The 23,123-nt window shown below is 38.5% G+C and overlaps 1 pseudogene; it reads right to left on the reverse strand.

Moving 5' to 3' along the window:
* Window positions 1-23,123, reverse strand: part of LOC114620647 — a 39,405-nt pseudogene that overhangs the window by 9,062 nt on the left and 7,220 nt on the right.

Here is a 23,123-nt window from a genome sequence, read left to right on the forward strand (position 1 = left end):
AGGTTGAACTGCCTACACAGCTCTCAGACCATACAAGCAAAGACAGACTAGATACATTCATCTTTGCGATGAAATTGCACCCTCATACAATCAGGGTCTGGCCATAGCTTACACAGAACCGTAGAGATAAAAGATGTTTTAAATGTGGAAATTTAGATAGTTTTTAAAGTGACTGTCCCAGGAACAGAGGCTTGAGCAACAGTCAGGTGACCAAGGTTACCTGACAAACTTGTCCTTGGTGCAGGAAGGATAATCTTTGGGCCAGGCCTCAGGATATAGGCCAAGATTAAAGACATTTACATTTAAATTAAGGCTATACACAGAGTGGGCGAGGCAGGAGCTTGGATTTCAGACATTCCTTTTGTCCTGACCTGCTTCTAAAAGGGTGTTTTCTAGAATTTGTTTATTGCCTTGTTTGTTCCTTAGGGAGGCATCAGCCTAAGACTCAAAAGAAATTCAAAACAGCTTATGGGCCAGGAGTTAGAGATAATGAAAAGTTAAACATTTAAATCTCTCAGTGTATATTATTCATTGTATATTTTGTAAGCTGATCTCTCTAAAGGAGTTTTTCTGTACGCCTTTGCCCTAATACAATGAGTTTTAAATTTTTAGAGTGCTTATCACTCTAGAAAAGATTCAAAGACAATATCTTTTCAGTATTTGGGAACTTAGTTATATCTTAAACAGATTGTGACACAGAAAATTCCAATAAGAATGGATAATTGGGGCTAGAGAGATGGTTCCGCCGTTAAAGGCTAGACTCACAGCTAAAAATATTAGAGTTCAATTCCCAGCAACCACATGGTGGCTCACAACCATTTGTAGTGAGATCTAATGCCATCTTCTGGCTTGGAGGTGTACATAAAAAAATGGTTTACTTTTAATGATTCTCAAAAGTTGTTAACAGATATTAATTGGCTAAAACGTCATCTTCAGCTTACCATAAGAGGACTTGAACCTCTGTTTAATATTCTCAAGGGAGATGCAAGTCCTAATTCCCCTTGACAATTAACTGATGAAGGAGGAACAGCTTTGCTGAGAGTAGAGTAAGCTGTTAGTTATCAACAGATACAGTATATGGACTGTAATCATTTGTTGGCTGTTTGCACTATTGCTACTCATGTGCTCACAACAGCCCTTTGGCAATACAAACACAGTTTAATTTAACCAGCCTACACTTCTCAAAAGTTTGGACAATTTTGTTGCCAAATGGAGGTGACCCATCTGACAGGTCTCCCTTACAATCCTCAAAGACAAGACAGTATAGAACGGGCTCATCGCACTCTTAAGTCTTATCTAATAAAACAAAAGGGGGAGTCGAAGAGGCTCTACCCTCAGTGCCACGAGTCACCGTTTCTATAGCACTTTTTACCCTCAATTTTTTAAAATCTGGATAGTCAGGGCCATTCGGCTGCTGACCGTCACTGTTTAGAGCCTGACAGGCCAAAAGAGATGTTCAAATGGAAGGCATCTTGACCGGACAATGGAAAGGCCCGGATCCTATTTTAATAAGAGCCAGGGGAGCAGTTTGTGTTTCTCCGAAGGAAGAAGACAACCCGTTTTGGCTACCAGAGTGACTGACGCGATGACTCGTGATATTAGAAGATGACACCCAGGCAGACCCTCCAAACTCTGATGACAGCCCTCGTGCTGATCCAAGGGATACAGGTTCCTAGTATATCGGGGGAACAACGATGGACCATATTATCTGCCTTTCCAAAACCCATACCAGTCAGACACAATGTAGCTAATCTGTCCAGGAAATTGTTTCAATATCTTGCAGGAAATTGGTCAGAAAACTTCGATGAGACACTCAAAAAATTGAGAGTGGCTGTGGTGGACATCAACTCGACGCTCGTGGATCTGTCCCTGACTGAGGGACTCTCCTCCTGGATCTCTTCAGCTTTCTTTTTCTTTTCTTTTTTTAAGTGGGTGGGAGTAGGCCTGTTTGGTACACCCTATGTTGTGGATTAGTGTTCATGCTTTGGTTGGTTTGCAAACTCAGAGCTCAACAAAATCATGACAAGGCTATTATTGCCCAGGCCCTGCAGTGTGGCTATTACTGCTTCGAAAATAAGTAGTCTCCCCCTCACTAGTGGTGGTGCTAAATGTTGGGCCATCAGCCGTTGCACCCCAAGGGATTTGCCCATTGCACTGGGTCGGTGAGGAGTTTTAGCCTGACTGGTCCTTGTCTGTGTAGCTGTGGTACCTGAATTTTGAGGCAAACAGCCCTTGCACCCCTAGGAGATGACTCCATTGCACAGGGATGGGTGTTTGCATCTCTTTCTGTTTCCCTTAGCCCTTGCACCCAGAGGACTTGTTTCCATTTCACCTGGTAGGGTAAGGGAGACCATCTTAAACTATTAGTCCTTGATCGCTTATTCCCCCATGATGGAATTTGCTTGGTCGGGCTTGAGTTTGAGTCATATTGGTACTGTGCCAGACAGGCCAAGGGCAGATGAAGCCTCAAACGTATCTATATGCATTCCCTGCCCACTAAGGTGTTCGTTCCATGGATAGTAGGTCTGGTAAGTCAATAACGGAGCGGACGGATAAGCCTCGGCCACCTAAGACAGGACAGCCCCTGGTGGGGAGGCTGGCCCAGTGACGGGTAAGAGTTTGAGCACCGCCCTCCAAAGAGACTCAGACCTGCTGTGAGACCCCCAAATATGGGAGTTACGAAACCTTACCAGGGATCCCAACTACCACCCTCTGTAATAAAACAAAAAAGGGGGAGATGTAGGAAGCTGCGGCTTGTGCTGGCAGAATTCACCATTGCAAGACTGCGCTGGCATCCGGTGCTCCTCCTAGTAAACAAGTAAACTGCGCATGTGCTATGGTAAAAGCGTGCCAAAGTCAAAGCCCATCCCACGGCATTTTGGTGTGCAACGAGTAAGCAGCCAATCAGAGGTGAATACACCGCTCCAAGGGTATATAAACAGTGCCTTTTCCGGGCCTGGGGTCTTCCTCCATTTTGGTTTTGGAATAAATGTTTTGCTGCGGAAGGATCCTGATGTATGTCTGCATGCGTTCTTGCTGGCGAGATGATTACACGCGCGTCACATGCCCTGAATTTCTTAAGAAAAATACACTGTCTATTAGTATCTTACCTATTTCAGGAATACTACTGGGCACTGGGAAGGTGACCCTATGAGAGATTAATCCTTTTAATGTGATGATAATGCAGTTTCAAGAAGGTTTCCCATAGGTACCTGTTTACAGATTCCAAATGTTAAATTCTATGTAATTGTGTGAGAATAAGCTGAATAAAATATAACTTATAATCATACAAACCCACCAAATGTGTGTTATCACAAGGAGTTATAGTTTTGATTATTTATAAAAACTAGCAACCTGAAATCTAGGGGGAGTCCAATCTCAGAGGCATAGGAGAGGGGGCTGAGATGAAGAACTCTGGGAGGAGGCAACATTTGGAATGCAAAGAAATAAAATATTTAATAAAAAAGAATATAGTCTGTGCAATTCTATTGTTTGGCCATACATAGACATTTAAGTTTAAGTTACAGAGCTGTCTCGCTGTACCGGGACATATACATCAGCACATATACATCACATATATACTTGATCTTGTCAATCCTCTCCATGTTTGAAGTCAAGGTCTTCAGGAAGTTTCCCTTTGTCATGTGTGATTTATATCAACTTGAAAAGAAAACATAGCTTTTGTTTTCCTGTGAAGATATCGGCATATCATGTTTCCCAGTGTAACTCATTTCCTGATTTCCATTATGGTGTTAGAATCCCCTTAAAATAAGCTGGCTGGTTTAGTTTAGCAGATTTTCCCACAATCCAATGTCTTTCAGAATCCAAAGTTTTTGTTCATCAGAATTTAAAAATGTAAGGTTGATAAAGTAGTATGTAATCCATCTCTGGAGTTCATTGTTGCCCCTTTTGTTTGCTAAGCATCTCTTTTTTTTTATTGGATGTTTTATTTACATTTCATATGTTGTCCCCTTACCCCATCCCCCACCCACCCAGGAACCCCCTATCCCCTCACTCCTCCTCCTTTTTCTCTGTGGATGTAACCCCTACCTACACCCCCACTCCCACCTCCCCACCCTCAAAATTCCCACCCCCTGGGGCGTCCAGCCTTCATGAGGTCAAGGATCTCTTCTTCCACCTATGCCCAGCAGGGCCCTCCACTCTTGCATATTCAGCTGAAGCCCTGGATCCCTACCAAAGTGCTCCCAGACTGGTGGTTTAGACCCTGGGAGCTGTGGTTTGTTGGTTTTGTTGCTCTCCTCATGGTGCTGCATACCCTTTCAGCTCCTTCAGTCTTCACTCTAACTCCTCCATTGAGAACCCCATTATCAGTTCAATGGCTAGTTGTGAGCATCTGCCTCTGAATATGTCAGACTCTTGAAGACCTCTGAGGAGATATCCATATCAGGCTCTTATCAGCATGCACTTCCTGAATTCCACATCAGCATCTACCTTTGGTGACTGCACATGGGATGGATACTCAGGTGGAATGGTCTTCAGATGGTCCCTCCTTCAGTTTCTGTCCCTCACTTTGTCTCCATATTTGCCCCCTTGAGTATTTTGTTGCTCCTTCTAAGAAGGACCAAATCACCCCCACTTGGTCTTACTTCTTTATGAGCTTCATGTGGCCTGTGAGTTGCATCTTAGGCATTTCAAGGTTCTGGGCTAATATCCAATAATCAGTGAGTGAATACCATGTGTGTTCTTTTGTGATTGGCTTACTTCACTCAGGATGATAATTTCTAGTTCCATCCATTTACCTAGGAACCTCTCGAATTCATTGTTTTTAATAGCTGAGTAATAGTCCATTGTATAAATATACCACATTTTTTGAATCCATTTCTCAGTTGAAGGATATCTGGGTTCTTTCCAGCTCCTGGCTATTATAAATAAGGCTGCTATGAACTTAGTTGAGCATATGTCCTTGTTATATGTTCGAGCATCTTCTGGGTATATGCCTAGGAGTGATATAGCTGGATCCTCCAGGTAATGCTATGTCCAATTTTCTGAGGAACCGCCACACTGATTTCCAAAGTGGTTGCAAAGTCTTGCAGTTCCACCAACAATGGAGGAGTGTTCCTCTTTCTCCACACCCTCGCCAGCATCTACTATCACCTGAGTTTTTAATCTTAGCCATTCTGACTGGTGTGAGATGGAATCTCAGGGTTGTTTTAATGTGCATCTCCCTGACGACTAAAGATACTGAACATTTCCTTAGGTGCTTCTTGGCCATTCGAGTTTCTTCCGTTGAAAATTCTTTGTTAAGCTCTATACCCCATTTTTTAATAGGGTTATTTGGTTGTCTGGAGTCTAAATTCTTGAGTTCTTTGTATATACTGGATATGAGCCCTCTATCAGATGAAGGACTGGTAAAGATCTTTTCCCAATTTGTTGGTTGTAGTTTTGTCCTATTGACAGTGTCCTTTAACCTTACAGAAACTGCAATTTTATGAAGTCCCATTTGTCAATTCTTGATCTTAGAGCATTGGTGTTCTGTTCAGGAACTTTTCCACTGTGTCCAAGTATTCGAGGCTCTTCCCCACCTTCTCTTCTATTAGTTTCATTGTATCTGGTTTTATGTGAAGGTCCTTTATCCACTTAGACTTGAGCTTTGTACAAGGAGATAAGAATGGATCAATTTTCATTCTTCTATATGTTGTCCTCCAGTTGAACCAGCACCAATTGTTGAAAATGCTGTCCTTTTTCCACTGGACAGTTTTAGCTCGTTTGTCAAAGATCAAGTGACCATAGGTGTGTGGGTTCATTTCTGGGTTTTCAGTTCTATTCCGTTGACCTTCCTGCCTGTCTCTGTACCAATACCAGGTAGTTTTTATCACTATTGCTCTGTAGTACAGCTTGAGGTCAGGGATGGTGATTCCTCTAGAAGTTCTTTTATTGTTGAGAATAGTTTTCGCTATCCTGGGTTTTTTGTTATTCCATATGAATTTGAGAATTTCCTTTTCTAACTCTGTGAAGAATTGAGTTGGGATTTTAATGGGGATTGCATTGAACTGTTGATTGCTTTTGGCAGGATGGCCATTTTTATTATATTAATCCTGCCAATCCATGAGCATGGGAGATCTTTCCATCTTCTGAGATCTTCTTCAATTTCTTTCTTCAGAGACTTGAAGTTCTTGTCATACAGGTCTTTCACTTGCTTGGTTAGATTCACACCAAGGTATTTTATATTATTTGCAACTATTGTGAAGGGTGTCATTTCCCTAATTTCTTTTTCAGTCTGTTTATCTTTCATGTAGAGGAAGGCTACTGATTTGTTTGAGTTGATTTTACAACCAGCCACTTTGCTGAAGTTGTTTATTAGGTTAAGGAATTTTCTGGTGAGGGTGTGGAGAAAGAGGAACACTCCTCCATTGTTGGTGGGACTGCAAGATGGTGCAACCACTTTGGAAATCAGTGTGGCGGTTCCTCAGAAAATTGGACATAGCATTACCCGAGGATCCAGCTATACCACTCCTAGGCATATACCCAGAAGATGCTCGAACATATAACAAGGACATATGCTCAACTATGTTCATAGCAGCCTTATTTACAATAGCCAGGAGCTGGAAAGTACCCAGATGTTCTTCAACTGAGGAATGGATTCAAAAAATGTGGTATATTTACACAATGGATTATTACTCAGCTATTAAAAAACAATGAATTCGAGAGTTTCCTAGGTAAATGGATGGAACTAGAAATTATCATCCTGAGTGAAGTAAGCCAATCACAAAAGAACACACATGGTATTCACTCACTGATTATTGGATATTAGCCCAGAACCTTGAAATGCCCAAGATGCAACTCACAGGCCACATGAAGCTCATAAAGAAGTAAGACCAAGTGGGGGTGATTCAGTTCTTCTTAGAAGGAGCAACAAAATACTCAAGGGAGCAAACATGGAGACAAAGTGAGGGACAGAAACTGAAGGAGGGGCCGTTTGAAGACCTTTCCACCTGAGTATCCACCCCATATGCAGTCACCAAAGGTAGATGCTGATGTGGAAGTCAGGAAGTACATGCCGATAAGGGCCTGATATGGATGTCTCCTCAGAGGCCTTCAAGAGTCTGACATATTCAGAGGCAGATGCTCACAACTAGCCATTGAACTGATCATGAGGTTCTCAATGGAGGAGTTAGAATGAGGACTGAAGGAGCTGAAAGGGTTTGTGGCACCAAGAGGAAAGCAACAATACCAACCAACCATAGCTCCCAGGGTCCTAACCACCAGTCTGGGAGCACTTATGGAGGGATCCAGGGCTTCAGCTGAATATGTAAGAGTAGAGGGCCCTGCTGGGCACAGGTGGAAGATGAGATCCTTGACCTCATGAAGGCTGGACGCCCCAGGGGGTGGGAATTTTGAGGGTGGGGAAGTGGGAGTGGGGGGGTGGGTGGGGGTTACATCCACAGAGAAGAAGGTGGAGGTGTAAGGGGATGGGGGGTTCCCGGGTTGGTGGGGGATGGGGTAAGGGGATAACATATGAAATGTAAATAAAATATCAAAAAAAAAAGACATGGTACAAAAAAAAAAAGGAATTCTCTGGTGGAAGTTTGGGGCGTCACTTAAGTATACTATCATATCATCTGAAAATAGTGATATTTTGACTTCTTTCTTTTCTATTTATATCCCTTTGACTTCCTTTTGTTGTCTAATTGCTCTGGCTCGGGCTTCCAGTATTATATTGAATAGGTAGGGGGAGAGTGGGCAGCCTTGTCTAGTCCCTGATCTTAGTGGGATTGCTTCAAGTTTCTCTCCATTTAGCTTGATGTTGGCAACTGGTTTGCTATAAATTGCTTTTACTATGTTTAGGTAGGGGCCTTGAATTCCTGATCTTTCCAAGACTTTTATCATGAAGGGATGTCGAATTTTGTCAAATGCTTTCTCAGCATCTAGTGAGATGATCATGTGGTTTTTTTTCATTAAATTTGTTTGTATAGTAGATTACATTGATGAATTTCTGAATATTGAGCCATCCCTGGATTCCTGGGATAAAACCTACTTGACCATGATGGATGATTGTTTTGATGTGTTCTTGGATTTTGTTTGCTAGAATTTTATTGAGTATTTTTGCATCGATGTTCATAAGGGAGATTGGTCTGAAGTTCTCTTTCTTTATTGGGTCCTTGTGGGGTTTGGGTATGAGTGTAATTGTAGCTTCATAGAATGAATTGGGTAGTGTTCCTTCTGTTTCTATTTTGTGGAATAGTTTGAAGAGAGTTGGTATTAGGTCTTCCTTGAAGGTCTGATAGAATTCAGCACAAAAACCATCTGGTCCTGGGCTTTTTTAGTGGGGAGACTTTTAATGATTGCTGCTATTTCCTGAGGGGTTATGGGACTATTTAGATGGTTTATCTGCTCCTGGTTTAACTTCGGTACCTGGTATCTGTCTAGGAAATTGTCCATTTCATCCAGGTTTTCCAGTTTTGTTGAGTATAGGCCTTTGTAGTAGGATCTGATGATTTTTTGAATTTCTTCAGTTTCTGTTGTTATGTCTCCCTTTACAGTTCTAATTTTATTAATTGGGATACTGTCTCTGTGCCCTCTGGTTAATCTGGCTAAGGGTTTATCTATCTTGTTGATTTTCTCAAAGATCCAGCTCCTGGTTTTGTTGATATTTTGTATTGTTCTTTCTGTTTCTATTTGGTTGATTTCAGCCCTGAGTTTGATTATTTCCTGCCTTCTACTCCACTTGGGTGTATTTGCTTCTTTTTGTTCTAGAGCTTTTAGTTGTGCAGTCAAGTTGTTAGTTTGTGCTCTCTCCAGTTTCTTTTTGTAGGCACTTAGAGCTATGAGTTTTCCTCTTATCACTGCCTTCATGGAATCCCACAAGTTTTGGTATGATGTGTCCGCACTTTCATTAAATTCTAAAAAAGTCTTTAATTTCTTTCTTTATTTCTTCCTTGACCAAGTCATCATTGAGTAGAGAGTTTTTCAGTTCCATGTGCCTGTTGGTTTTCCATTGGTTTTGTCATTATTAAAGACCAGTCTTATTCCGTGGTGATCTGATAAGATGCAAGGGATTATTTCAATCTTTTAGTATCTGTAGAGGCCTGTTTTGTGACCAATTATATGGTCTATTTTGGAGAAGGTACCATGAGGTGCTGAGAAAAAGGTATATTCTTTTGTTTTAGGATGAAATGTTCTATAGATGTCTGTTAAGTCCATTTGGTTCATAACTTCTGTTAATGTCAAAGTATTTTGAGCTTTAGTAAAGTTTCTTTTATGTATGCAGGTGCCCTTGCATTTGGAGCATAGATGTTCAGAATTGAGAGTTCACCTTGGTAGATTTTTCCTTTGATGAGTATGAAGTGTCCTTCCTTATCTTTTTTGATTAATTTTGGATGAAAGTCGATTTTATTTGATATTAGAATGGCTACTCCAGCTTGTTTCTTGGGGCCATTGGCTTGGAAAATTGTTTTCCACCCTTTTATTCTGAGGCAGTGTCTGTGTTTGTCACTGAGGTGCGTTTCTTGTATGAAGCAAAATTCTGGGTCTTGTTTGTTTATCCAGTCTGATAGTCTGCATCTTTTTATTCGGGAATTGAGACCATTGATGTTAAGATATATTAAGGAAAAATGATTGTGGCTTCCTGTTATTTTTGTTATTAGAGGTAGAATTATGTTTGTATAGTTAACTTCTTTTGGGGTTGTTGGAAGATTACTTCCTTCCTTTTTCTAGGTTGTAGTTTCCCTCCTTGTGATGGCGTTTTCCATCAATTATCCTTTGAAGTGCTGGGTTTGTGAGAAGATACTGTGCAAATTTGGTTTTGTCATGGAATATCTTGGTTTCACCATCTATAGTGATTGAGAGTTTTCTGGGTATGGTAATCTGGGCTGGCAATTGTGTTCTCTTAGGATCTGTATGATGTCAGTCCAGGCTCTTCTGGCTTTTATAGTCTCTGGTGAGAAGTCTGGTGTAATTCTTATAGGTCTGCCTTTATATGTTACTTGACCTTTTTCCCTTACTGCTTTTAGTATTTTTTCTTTGTTTTGTGCATCTGATGTTCTGATTATTATGTGACGGGAGGTATTTCTTTTCTGGTCTAGTCTATTTGGTGTTCTGTAGGCTTCTTGTATGTTTATGTGCATCTTGTTCTTTAGGTTAGGGAAGTTTTCCTCAATAATTTTGTTGAAGATATTTACTGGCCCTTTAAGTTGGGACTCTTCATTCTCATCTATACCTATTATCCTTAGGTTTGGTCTTCTCATTGTGTCCTGGATTTCCTGGATGTTTTGAGTTAGGTGTTTTTTGCATTTTGCATTTTCTTTGACAACTGTGTCAATATTTTCCACCGTATCTTCTGCATTTGAGATTCTTTCTTCTGTCTCTTGTATTTGGTTGGTGATGCTTGCGTCTATGACTCCTGATCTCTTTCTTAGGTTTTCTATCTCCATGGTTGTCTCTCTTTGAGCTTTCTTTATTGTTTCTATTTCCATTTTCAGATCCTGAATGTTTTTGTTTAATTCCTTCTTTGTGTTTTCTTGCATTTCTTTAAGGGATTTCTGTGATTCCTCTTTAAGGGCTTCTATCTGTTTACTTGTACTCTCCTGTATTTCTTTAAGGGAGTTACTTAATTCCTTCTTATAATCCTCTATCATCATCATGAGAAGTAATTTTAATTCTGAATCCTGCCTTTCAGGTGTGATGTGGTTTTCAGGGCTTCCTATATTGGGAGAACTGGGTACTGATGATGCCAAGAAGCTTTGGTTTCTGTTGCTTATGTTCTTGTGCTTGCCTTTCGCCATCTGGTTAACTCTAGTGTTACCTGCCCTCACTGTGTAAGACTGGAGTCTGTATTTCCAGTTATCTTGCTTGTTGCAGTGCTCCTCAGAGTCCAGATGTCTCTGTGTTCTTATGATCCTAATCTCCTGAGTGGAAGAACTCCTGGGACTCAGGCCACCTCTTGGATCTGGAAATCCTGCTCTGTGTCCATGATTCCTCTAGGATGGCTCAGGATACAATGTCCCCCAAGTGCAAACCACCTTGGTGTCTGCTGCTCTGAGTGCAGTGGCTCCTCGGCCGCTCTGAGTGCAGTGGCTCCTCTAGGATGGCTCAGGATTCAGTATCTCCACAGGACAGGAGCAGACCAACTCTGTGTCTGCCCCAGCCCAAAGGACCAGGAAGGAGCAGAAGGGAAGTGGAATTCTGGAGGGGTGGGGTTTGGGTAGCTTCTGTATCCTGAATGTCCCTGGCTCCCAGATGTATCTCTGGGGCTTAGGAAGTGAGATGGAGTTCTTAATGGCTGGTCTGAGTGCAGTGGCTCCTCTAGAATGACTCAGAATTCAGTATCTTCACAGGACAGGAGCAGACTAACTCTATGTCTGCCCAAGCCCAAAGTACCAGGCAGGGGCAGAAGGGAAGTGGAATTCTGGAGGGGCAGGGTTTGGGTAGCTGCTGTGTCCTGAATGTCCCTGGCTCCCAGATGTATCTCTGGGGCTTAGGGAGTGAGATGGAGTTCTTACCTTCTGTTCTGAGTGCAGTTGCTCCTCTAGGATGACTCAGAATTCAGTATCTCCACAGGACAGGAGCAGACCAACTCTGTCTGCCTCAGCCCAAAGGATCAGGCAGGGGAGGAAGGGCTAAGCATCTCTTTAAGAGTATGATTATTCTCTCTACAATTGCTTGTCTTCTAGAATTATGTGTTTTGCCTGTAACATGTTTTATATTATCATATGTAAAAAACCTACTTCTTCTTACTAGAAGCATATGCTGAATTTTAATTTAATTTCCATTTTAATTTGTAAGGGGATTTACATAATGGCCACAACTTATAACAACTGTAGAATTATAGATTCAGCCTTTTCTGAAGCAAAGGCATTTGCCCATTGAAATTCTTAATATGTGTTTATAGTATGATGCATATATTTCATTTTACCAAAATCTGTAAATGAAAGAATTCTTTTTGCTAAATTTCATTTCTTTGGGTACATTTAGTGTACTTGGTGTAGGTAATGGAGTTTGGATATATAATGAGCAAGTTTTATTGGCCTGTTGCTAAGTGTCAGACCCTGATTCTTCCTTTAAATCTTTGTTGTGAACTTTTTAAAATGAAATTCTGTAGCCTCTAATACACTTTCTATAAATTGCTGATCAGTTTCATTATTACCTTGTGATTAAAAGCCTGGCAGACCTGTATGGAATCTTATCTGTGTTGTACACAGTGTAGGACTCCTATTCCTGATCATTTGTTGTAGCTAAATAAACAGTGAAGACAATTCAGAATAAACACAAATATGTTCAGCAGTCTCTATATGTAAAACCCTTTCTGCATATTGAGAGTCAGTTACTATATTAAGAGACTCTTGAAAGTGAGATAAAACCAAAAGTACTGTACATAATTCCTAGTTTAGAATCAATTTATATGGACTTTCAGCCACCTTACTTGTATCTTCTGATTAATATCCCACCTTTCCTGATTTATTATAGGAGATCAACAAGATAGTTGAAGTATATATCTGTACAGAGACATTTCTGGACTAGCTGAGACTTAAATGTCTATATTCAACCAATAACTCTTTTGGATACAAAATTCTAATAACATGATATTACATACCATCCTTTAAGATGGCAGAAGTGGAAATTTATATTGAAGTTTGATTATGTGATCAAACTAATCTTTAACATGAGCTGGTGTCTTTCCTTATTGTTCTTATTTAACTGACCCATGCACCCTGCATGTTCCATATGAATATCTTTACAGAGCTATGTGTTGCTTGTAAGGTTTGTATATTGCAGAATGGCAGAGGATAAAGACAGCCCTGAGAAGATTCATACTCTGAGAATCTGAGATTCTGGGCCCTGCCATTCAAGCTCCTTTATTGATTCTACCTAAACTACATGGTAACTGTTACTTCTAAAGACTTGTTTCCAGGACATTTCTAGAACAGCTAGTTCACCCATCAAACTTTTCATACTGTTATAGTCAGGACTTCAGCTAAGCCTTGGGCTTTCTCATCACTTATAGACTAGACAGAAAATGATGTCACCTAGCATTTTTTAACAAAGCCTATTTCCTATTTCCCTTGGGTATCCAGAAGGGAATTCTTGGCTCCAATACTACTAGAATCAAGCAAAAGAAGATCATTATCCAAGTTCCTTAAGTTGGAATGAATGGTTCTGGTTATTTTATTAATTATAGATATGTTGTCATTTAAGGAATTATTTGTAAATGTGGTAGCCTTGGATTGGGAGGAAACTAAAAAGCTCAGCCTCAGGGATTTCTACCTTTCCTTTCATCTTCTTTTTCCATTTTCCTTTTTTCTTTTTCTTTCTTTTTTTTTTTTTTTGGCTTTTTCGAGACAAGGTTTCTCTGTGTAGCCCTGGCTGTCCTGGAACTCACTCTGTAGACCAGGCTAGCCTCGAACTCTTGAACTCAGAAATCCGCCTGCTTCTGCCTCCCAAGTGCTGAGATTAAAGGTGTGTGCCACCACCGCCCAGCTTTTTCCTTTTTTCTTAGATGAAGTATAGAGGTGGAATAGAAAATGAGGGATATAGTAATATTATAGTAATTAAAAATGTAGACAAATAGGGATATTAAATCTCCTCTTAAACAAATTATTGTTTAGCCATAATCTTACATTGATTGAATCTTTATATTTGATGCAAAATTGAACTTATAATTTGTTTTTATTCTTTTTACTTGTGAGTAACAAGAGGTTTTTATATACTGTAATTCAAGATTTTGGGATACATGGTAAATAATGTCCCACAAAAAATTATGTGTGAGTCTGATAAGATGGCTGAGCAGGTAAAAGCACCTGCTATAGCAACTTATAACTTCTTACACTGACATAGAATTTATAGGTTATTGTAAGTGTAAGCTTCATTCATTTAAAATTTTGTATTTTGATACAAAATTTAAAATAAGTTCTGTCAGTCATATATAGATATAGTGCCTATGTAAATCATTCAAGATTACAAAGGCTTAGACCCAGGCCTTTTAATGGCTGTTATTACATGCTGTTTACGATGATTAAATAATGCAAGTTAATAGTCAGATTGTAAGACTCACTAATGAGCATAATGGAACATTTGTCCTTGTTATATGTTGGAGCATCTTCTGGGTATATGCCCAGGAGTGGTATAGCTGGGTCCTCAGGTAATGCTATGTCCAGTTTTCTGAGGAACCGCCAGACTGATATCCAGAGTGGTTGTATCAGCTTGCAATCCCACCAACAATGAAGGAGCGTTCCTCTTTCTCCACATCCTCACCAGCATCTACAATAACAAGGACATATGCTCCACTATGTTCATAGCAACATTATTTATAATAGCCAGAAACTGGAAAGAACCCAGATGTCCTTCAAGAGAGGAATTGATACAAAAATGTGTGGTACATTTACACAATGGAGTATCACTCAGCTATTAAAAACAATCAATTTGAGAAATTCTTAGGTAAGTGGATGGAACTAGAAACTTTTATCCTGAGTGGGTAACACAATCACAAAAGAGCACATATGATATTCACTCACTGATAAGTGGATATTAGCCCAAAAGCTTGAAATAGTCAAGATTCAACTCACAGACTACATGAAGCTCATGAAGAAGGAAGACCAAGAGTGAGTGCTTTGGTCCTTCATAGAATGAGTAACAAAATACTAAAGGGAGCATATATGGAGACAAAGCATGGGATAGAAACTGAAGGAGGGGCCGTCTGGAGACCATTCCACCTGGGTATCCACTCATGTGCAGTCACCAAAGGTAGACGCTGATGTGGATGTCAGGAAGTGCATGCTGACAAGAGCCTGATAGAGCTGTTTCCTTAGAGGTCTGCCAGAATCTGACATATTCAGAGGGATATGCTCACAGCTAACCATTGATCTGATCAAGGGGTTCCCAATGCAGGAGTTAGAGAGAAGACTGAAGGAATAGAAAGGGTTTGTTGACCCATGAGGATAGCAACAATACCAACCAACCAGAGCTCTCCAGTGTCTAAACCACCAACCTGAGAGCACATAGGGAGGGACTCATGATTCCAGCTGTATATATAGGGGAGGATGGCCTTGTTGGGCATAGGTGGGAGAGGACATTCTTGGTCTCATGAAGGCTGGACGCTGAGTGTGGGGGAATTCGGGGGTGGAGAGGTGAGAGTGGGGGTATGTAGGGGCATATTGTCATAGAAGCAGGAGGCAGGGGGATGGGGTAGGGGGTTCCTGGGTGGAGGTAGTAATGGGGTAAGGTGATAACATCTGAAATGTAAATATAATATCAAATAAAAAACAAACAAAAGCTGGGCAGTCGTGGCACACACATTTAATCCCACTTGGGAAGCAGAGGCAGGCAGATTTCTGAGTTTGAGGGCAGTCTGGTCTACAGAGTGAGTTCCAGGACAGCCAGGACTATACAGAGAAACCCTGTCTTGAAAAACCGAAACAAACAAACAAACAAACAAAAGAACAAACAGAAAACAAAAACAACAGCAACAACAACAACAACAAAAAGACTCACTAATGATCATATTTGATTCTAAGTTAGTTAATTACAGGAAGTGAGTTCAATATTATTCAATTAGCAAATAGCTAAGGATAGTCAGTTTTTGACAATTCAGCATATGTATCCATGATCCACAGAATATTATTTCATTTGACTATGAGACTTTGTCCTCCTGACAGTATCCCGATTCTACTTCAAGGAAGATATTGAGTATCATTACCTCCAGGTGGAATTGATTCAACTGTGGTAATGTACCCACTGGGCAAGAATTGCCCCAATTCTTATTCAGACAAAAATATTTTCCAAAAAATAGGACAAACAGATTTGGGATAGTCAATTGCTAAGATCTTCTAAGACATGGTATACTAGTTCTTCATAATTCCAGCAGACTGAATATAGATGGTTCAACTTTATAAGAAATCAGCAGACTGTCCAAGCAGTCAGCTGTTTCTACAAATTGTATAGGTTTGGAAGCTATGTGTTTGCTTCATAAATATTTATGTAGTATTTAATTCCTTCTCAGATGTGTGGTGGGGTTGAATATTAGTTATAGCCCCATAATTGAACTTCAGTTATTTATCATTAAAGAAGATATCCCAGATTTGAAAGGATGGATTGCAGGTGGTAATAAAAGTTAAAATAATTCAGACACAAAATTGTAAACTCTGTAAGTTAGTGTAGATTGTAGAGTACTTTACATAAACTGACAATTATGAGGAACAAGATGTTATGTGTATATCATACATTATATTTTACATAATTTTTACATTGTACTCAATTTATTCTTTGACAAAGATTGTTTTTAACTTTATAAAAGTGGGAAATATTGTGGGTTGTCCTGACACTGTTTGTAATCTGATGTTAGTTCTGCTTCCTCAAGAGGAAGTGTGTCCCCTGGTCGAACAGTGAATCATATACTCAAATGAACTCATATAAGCCTTCTCCCTATTTACTTGTCAATAAAAGCAAGGGTAAGTTATGGAATAGTAAAGGAGAAGGTGTTGATGGAAGTCTTTGAGAGTGCGGGCAGGTAGACAGAGAAGTAAAGGAAGGAAAGCACATGGAGGAGGAGGAAGTGAAAATGGAGCAGAATGATGTGGCCAGTAGACACTACAAGTACAAATGGGTCTCATAGCTGGGAAATAAATTAATATAGCAATAGATCTGCTAAATCTAGGCATGTAGCTCGTAAATACAGTAACTGGATTGTATGTTTTTGTATGGAATTATTGGAGTTGGAAATTACTGAAACAAACTTGTATATGGTTTTTACTTCAATCCACAGATTACAAACAGAAGTCAGAACCTCATCTGAAATGTATACACTTGCCTGTTCCATTGGACATTTCATTTTCTTGGCAGAGGGTACAATCAAAACAACATAGAGCCTTGCCATCCTTAAGAGATTTCCTGAATCCAGGTCCACAACTTTCACTGCATACAGACATGGGAGTCTGACAAATAAGAGATATCAGGATATATAAGAATCCATCTGCTAACTGAATTTCATGAGAGTGTTAGATTTTTGATGAAACCAACACTCAGTTAATTGATGAGATTACATAAAACACTCTAACAGGATACGTACATAGTACATATATAAATATATATGTAAACACATATAATGTTTAGAATTGTGAATACCCATTGAAGTATATGTTAAATCTTGGTAATGATAAATGTACAAAGAAAATATTTGAATATGGGAAATGATTTGTAAATACAACAGTGAAGGCATCTTTTAACTCTGGAGAAGCATGAGGCTAAGAAAAATTGAGAATCTACCAACCTGTCCCAGTCCTGTACTCCACTCTATACTTTCCTCAGACAATGACAATTGTTAAGCAGGTGGCAAATACGGAGAAAACATTCCTACATTTACTTTATATCCAAGACCTTGTGGAAAATTCCAGAAGTTCAGAATGTCATATTCTACATACAAATTTATTTATACAATGTTACTTGGTCTCCACTAGGATTCATGAACTGAATGGTCTTCAGTAGGTGGTTTAAATAAGTTAGATGCATGATTTGTGATAGGCATGGTCATTATTAAGACAAAGTATGAAATTATGTCATTTTGTTAATTTCATTAAAATATATTTCAAAAGGAAGCATCATTACATGTATAAAATAAAAAAGAATACTAACAATAAAGTAACATCATAATCAGCCTAATAATATGTGAACAGACTATTCAGAAAATCTGAAGTTGTTAATCAGTCTGCTAGTTTTTAGCACTGATTAGCAAAATTTATGATGTTTAGTTTTAATTATGATTCTGAAATTTCTACAGTCATCTGAGCAGGAACAGGACCAAATATATTGGAGTGAGCTCAGCATATTTATTGCTCTCTGCTCTTGGTAAATGTTAATGTGTTGAGCTGCTTCAAATCTCTGCAACTTTCAGTTCTTCCTTGTGAGGATCTTTAAACTGGTATTATGAGTAAAATAATCTCTTTCTCAATGAAGGGGATTTTGTGCCAACATTCTATTATACCAAATGTAAATGAAACAAAAATAGTATATATATTAGACACAGTTTTATTTTATGTTTTAGAATTAGCATATTTGATGCACAATGCACTATTTAGGACCTTGAATTGTCAGTTCCTGCCTTGTTCATATTTAAGAACTTCCTGCAAAGAGATTAGAAATTCTAGTTGAGGGCCTTAGAATAATAGGATACTGTTGGCCTCTTTCACTTAAACCTTTTCCCTTTGTTTTTAATATTTGCTTCTATGATGATTGCAACTTAATTATGATTTTCACCAGGTCTAGATTTTTCTTTTAAGTACTAAAAGAGTCTACAAATATCTCTTTTGATAAAGAATTCCAAGGTACATGCTGAGACCATCTTTGATGTCATTTTTAAAAGTTACCTTGGTGACACAAGTACAGAATCCATAGGAAAAGCCATTACCTTCCAGGGAGGAAAATTTATTTTTCCATGATTTTTCATTCCTTGTACATCTACTTTATGTACAAGCATCTTGTTAAGGGTTTGAGCCACAACATAAACAGCATTATATACATGGTAACTGCCATCACTCATTGCTGTGTCAAAGTGGTACCAAGGTAAAAATTCCAAGGAACCTCTAGACGAACATTGTTTTAAAGATTTACAGGTAACATTAGACATTGCACAGCCAAAGTAAACCTCCCACAATCTTGCAAGAAAAATGTCAACTGGGTATTTGGAAGGGCTCACTGCCTTTACAAACTTTTTAAAATTAGAAATCTGACCATGGTGTTGTGAAAATATGAGAGCTCCATGAAATGAATCGGGAATGAAATGTCTCATAGCAATGATGGCTTCCCATTTTGAAGTAGTGACCCAGATACTTCCTGTAAATATATGTCCCCATCTTCTAAAGAGCACACCTAAAGAAGAGTCAGTGTTACCATAAATGATAACTACTTTTACTGAGTTCCTCACAATCGGGGTATTATAGACATAACTGTTTGTCACACTGAACATATGGCCAACAGGGATCATTTCCATGAAAGCTACACAAACTCCACTTCTTTCCATTTCTGGTATCAACTCTGAGACAAAGTGAACACCTTTTTCATCATCTGAGATGACCAACCCAACCCATTTCCACCTGAAATAGGTAATTAATGAGACCATGCCTAAGGCTAGAGAAGAGTTTTTGGAGGCCATCTGATACAGAGATGGAAACTTCCCAGGATCATTCATATTTAGTTCAAAAGGTCCAAAGGTGAGCTGAATAAAAGAGAACAGGGATTAACATGAAAGAAGAGTTTCCAGAAATTATAGAATCAATGAGTGTAAAACAGTAACATAAATTCATAGAAAGTCAAATTTGTATTTAGAATAAACATTAATATTGAAGACCAGCTTAGAAAATTATTTGAAATATTCACATGTATCCTAAATATTTGTGAGGTTATTCTGCAATTCTTATATTTGTCAAACCAAAAAATCTAGATACAATCTCAGAGCATATAGTTCATGTACTTTATAATACTGTTAAGTTGATTGGTTGTTTGTATGAATGTACATACAAATGTGTGAAGGGAAGAAGTATATTGGGTGTCCTTTGGCTTCCTCCACTTACTCATTCTTGATGCAGAATCTCTCTCCAACCCTGGGTTTCATACTTACTTCTGTATGTTATGCTATCATGGGGACATAAGTGGTGCTGGCATCTAAATTCCTGTCATCTTGATATCACAGAATGCATTCTTGACTCCTGGACCATAATCAAGCCCAAAGTATTATATTTTGAATCATACACATGCAAAGGTTTCTCCATTTATGTTTTTCCTCAGTATTCAAATGTTGTCACCAATGCAGGATGCTTTAATTATTCTTATCCATATAATCTCACCTGTGGATGTGTATATAGTCCCAGCAACATCTCAATTATGGAGGAAATTTCCCATGTTGTTCCTTTGATTACAGCCACAGATTTTTCCTCTCTTTTGTAGTTGTAGTTTGGCAAGGTTTAGACCTGCCCTGTGAGCCAAATGAGGAAACTTTGCATTGTCTCTTCATGACCTGGCCCAACATTGTAAATACTGTATCCCAGAGACATGGTAAGTAAAATGAGGGCATTTGTGTTAATCTCCTCGATGGCACATTTCAAAGCCATCACACAGTTGTAGTTGTTGGGACTGATCCTGTGTAGAGGACATAAGAAAATACCATAGAGCAATTTTCTATCACCATTGGTTTCAACTGAATATAATTGTCATTCACTGAACAAAACTTAATCTCACAGCTTCCATGAGCAAACTGTAACTGTTATTTGATACAGTTAAAACAGGAGATTTTTGTGGACATCAGTAGTTCTGTTTGTAGTCATGTTTAACAATTCATACAGAATCTAAGGTCTTTTCAAAATTTGATTACTTCCTTCATCTATTTTCTTTATGTATACTAAGGAAGAAGACTATCTTCTAATAATGAGGCAGGCAGTCAATGAAAATGATCTCATACTTTTAACTTTGAATGCCTATCTTTCATAAAAGTCAAAAAATATTTTGTATGGTTCTTGGAAGAATGATTAGTATCCTGTGGATTGGTAGACGGAATCAAGAATTTCTAAGGGGCCATGATGTAAGGACAGAGGATAACTGAGCTGTATGTATTTGTCCAACTTGCACTTTGCATGGTCTGTCTAATGCTGAAGTCAGATAATGGAGTAAAACTTGCAGTTCCTCATCTCACCATACTTCCTATGTTGTGGCTATTAGTCACGAGGCACCTGGTTCTCAGATTTTCTGTATTCCCTTGCCAATATTATCAGATTTAGCTCTTTGCTGACGCTAGACATTTTCTCCATGCAGATATTATATAGGATGCTGTATTTCTTCATAAAATTTCTGGCCATAATCATAATATTTTATTTAACTTTTATCAACTTATATATGAGATTTTGTATTATATACTTAATTACATTATAATTATTATCATTATTTCATATATATAGACATGTTTGTTATATCAACATATGTTTATATGTTCTGCAGATTCAGATTGAACCAAAGCTTTCATATATACATAGCTATACATTTGCATATCTATGTATTTGTGTGTGTTTCATGTGTGTATATATAAGTAGAGTGTAAATACGTATGTGGTGTATATTGTATATATATTGTATGCATGTATGCATTTTGTTTGTATAAATGTGCCTGTGTTTGTGTGTATAACAAGATGTATGAAAAGTTATAGGCCAGAAGACTCTACAAGGTATATTATTTAATCAGTTCCTTGGAGGCAAGAGTTCCCCCATGAACTTGAAGTTCAGATGACTATCCAGGAATTACTTGTTCACTTGTCTTTGCCAACAAATATTGGGACTACAAGCCCATGTAGCCATTGCCTGTTTTAATGTGACTGCTATAAGTTCTAGCCAAGTTCTTCCTCATGTTTGTTCCAGAATGCTGTTCCCCACAGAGCTAACTCCTCTACCTCAGGACAAAGTTTTTTTTTTTTTTTTTTTTTTTTTTTAGATTCTTGGTTAGTAAGCTTTATTTAAATATCTTTTCATTAATTAATTAATTTTATTGAATATTTTCTTTATTTGCATTTCAAATGTTATCCCCTTTCCCAAATTCTTCTCTAGAAACCCCCTATGCCATTCCCCCACCCCTTACTTCTATGAGGGTTTTCTCCCATCCTCCCACCCATTCTCAACTCTCCAACCTGGCCGTCCCATACAATGGGGCATTGACCCTTCACAGGACCAAGGGCCCCCCTTTCATTAATGCCTAGGAAGGCCAACCTCTGCTACATATGTGGCATGTATCCTTCCATGTGTACTTTTTTGTTGGTGGTTTAGACCCTGGTAATTCTGGGGAGTCCAGTTGGTTGATATTGTAGTTCTTTCTATGGGAATGTAAACCCCTTCTCCTTCAGTCCTTTCTCTAGCTCCTCCACTGTAGACCACATGCTCATTCCAGTGGTTGATTGTGAACATACACCTCTGTATTTGTCAGGCTTCAGCAGAGTCTCTCTGGAGACAGCTATGTCAAAATTTTGTCAGCAAGAACTTTTTGACATCCACAATAGTGTTTCGGTTGGTGTCTGTATACAAGATGGATCACTAGGTGGTGCAGTCCCTGAACAGCCTTTCCTTCAGTCTCTGCTCCAAATATTGTCATCTAATTTCCTCCCATGAGTATTTTGTTCTTCCTTCTAAGAATGACTAAAGCATCTACACTTTGCTCTTCCTTCTTCTTTAGCTTCATGTGGACTGTGAATTGTATCTTGTGGTTTTTTTTTTTTTTGAGCTTTTGGGCTGAAATACACTTACTAGAGAGTTCATACCATGTAGTTCTTTTTTTGACTGGGTTATCTCACTCAGAATGATACGTTCTAGTTCCATCCATTTGCCTAAGAATTTCATGAAGTCATTGTTTATAACAGATGAATAGTATTTCATTGTTTAATTGTACCACATTTACTGTATCCATTCCTCTGTTGAAGGACATCTCAATTTTTTTGAGCTTCTGAGTATTATGAAAAAAGCTGCTATAGACATAGTGGAGCATATGTCCTTGTTATATGTTTGAGCATTTTTTGGTTATATGCCAAGAAGTGGTAGAGCTGGATCCTCAGGTTTCTGATGAAGTGCTAGACTGAGTGGTTATACCAGCTTGCAATACCACCAACAATGAAAGAGTGTTTCCGTCTCTCCACATCGTCCCCAGCATCTTCTGTCACTTGACTTTTTAATCTTTGCCATTCTGACTGGTATGAGGTAGAATCAGGGTTGTTTTGATTTCCTTTTCTCTGTTGACTAAAGATGTTGAACATTTCCTTAGGTGCTTCTTGTCCATTAGATATTCCTAGGTTGAGAATACTTTGTTTAGCACTGTACCCCATTTTAAATAGGGTTATCTGATTCTCTGGAGTCTAACTTCTTGTGTTTTATATATTGTATAATATACAAAATATTAATATTAAAATTATAATATAATTTATAGATAACTTATAATCTATTATATATATAATTTATTTATGTAATTTATATATAATATAATACAATTATAATATAATTTTAATATTAATATAATATTCTATTATAATATCATATTCTTGTTTTTTTGTATAATGTAGAATAGCCCTCTATCAGATGTAGGATTCATAATGATGTTTTCCTAACGTGTTGGTTGCAATTTTGTCCTACCGACAGTATCCTTTGCCTTACAGAAGC

The sequence above is a fragment of the Grammomys surdaster genome, unplaced genomic scaffold (assembly GCF_004785775.1).
Source record: "Grammomys surdaster isolate TR1022 unplaced genomic scaffold, NIH_TR_1.0 169, whole genome shotgun sequence".
NCBI lineage: Eukaryota > Metazoa > Chordata > Mammalia > Rodentia > Muridae > Grammomys > Grammomys surdaster.